Raw genomic sequence first — 1,468 nt, 5'->3', positions numbered from 1 at the left:
TTCTTACACTGGCTCCTCAGATGTCCGTGCTTTCCACAGTTCCAACAGCCTTTCTTGGTAACAGCCTTTACTGCTGTATCGTCTCTCCTGTGTTGAAGTTGCCAGCATTGAGCTCTCTTGTACCCAGGTTTGTTACAGTGCCAGCAAAGTCCCTCAAACTTCTCTGAAAGCTGTCCTTTTCTGTCCTTGAATCCAGATGACTGTACCAACCTCAGTACCTCTGTGCTGGACTTACCGTAGGATTCAACTTCGAGAGCTCTGGCCATTGCATCCTGCATGGTAGAGGGGTGTGCTAGCTTCACTTGTATCTTAAGTTGTGGACTGTCCAAGGCATCTACAAACTGATCTCTCAGCAACAACTTGAGGAGATCGGGTGGTGCAGTTGGGTAGGCCTTGTGTGCCATGCTCTCCAAGTTCTGTGCCAGCTCTTGCAGGCTCTCCCCTTTAGCATGGACTCTCGTCCTGAACCTGGCTCTGTAGACTTCTGACTGGTTTTGGGTTCCGTACCTGAGTTCCAGAGCCTCTACCAGTGTTCTATAGTTGTGTCTGTCGGCTGCTGTCAACTGTCCAAGTATTTCCAGTGGTTGTCCCTTCAAGCTCGTTGCCAGATATACTGCTTTTTGCTCCTCTGTCCGTCCGTTCATCTCTGCCAGTAGCTCAAACTGTGCTCTATATGCTTCCCACGAGTAATAGGAGTGATCCAGTGCGAAGGAAGCCACAGGAATTCGATGGGAAGGCATGACATTCATATCTGGGATGTGACTTCTAATCGGGACTGAATATGTCTGCATTAGGGTTTAACTGCGGGCTCTGTAAGGGGCTTGCTATTGTCTGGGGCTGATTAAGTCGGTGGTCAATGTATCCTCCTTGTGTAACACACAACAAATCTTTCTTTAACGTATCTAATTCGCTTTTAAATTTACTGATGTTTTCCATTTATACTTCTTGCCATTGTTGTTGATTTTCCTGTAGTTGCTGCTGACTTTCTTCCTGTTTCCTTTCTTGTTCCAGTTGCCACTGCTGTAATCTCTCTTCTTGTTTCTTTTCTCGTTCTTCTTGTTTATTTTCTTTCTCCTCTAACAACTGCTGTAATTTCTCTTCTTATTTATTTTCTTTTCTTCCAACATCTGCTGTAATCTCTCTTGTTTATTTTGCTGTTCGAGCTGCCATTGTTGTAGGTTTTTCTTGCCACTGCTGTAATCTTTCTTCTTGTTTATTTTGTTGTTCGAGCTGCCACTGTTGCAGGTTTTCTTGTAACTGTTGTTGTCTCTCTTCTTGTTTCTTTTCTTTTTCTTCCAACAACTGCTGTAATCTCTCTTGTTTATTTTGCTGTTCGAGCTGCCACTGTTGCAGGTTTTCTTGCAACTGTTGTTGTCTCTCTTCTTGTTTCTTTTCTTTTTCTTCCAACAACTGCTGTAATCTCTCTTGTTTATTTTGCTGTTCGAGCTGCCACTGTTGCAGGTTTTCT

Source organism: Limulus polyphemus, unplaced genomic scaffold (assembly GCF_000517525.1).
Source record: "Limulus polyphemus unplaced genomic scaffold, Limulus_polyphemus-2.1.2 Scaffold386, whole genome shotgun sequence".
In the NCBI taxonomy this organism is placed as follows: Eukaryota; Metazoa; Arthropoda; class Merostomata; order Xiphosura; family Limulidae; genus Limulus; species Limulus polyphemus.
The sequence above is the reverse complement of the archived record's forward strand: the minus strand, read 5'-3'. Positions refer to the sequence as shown.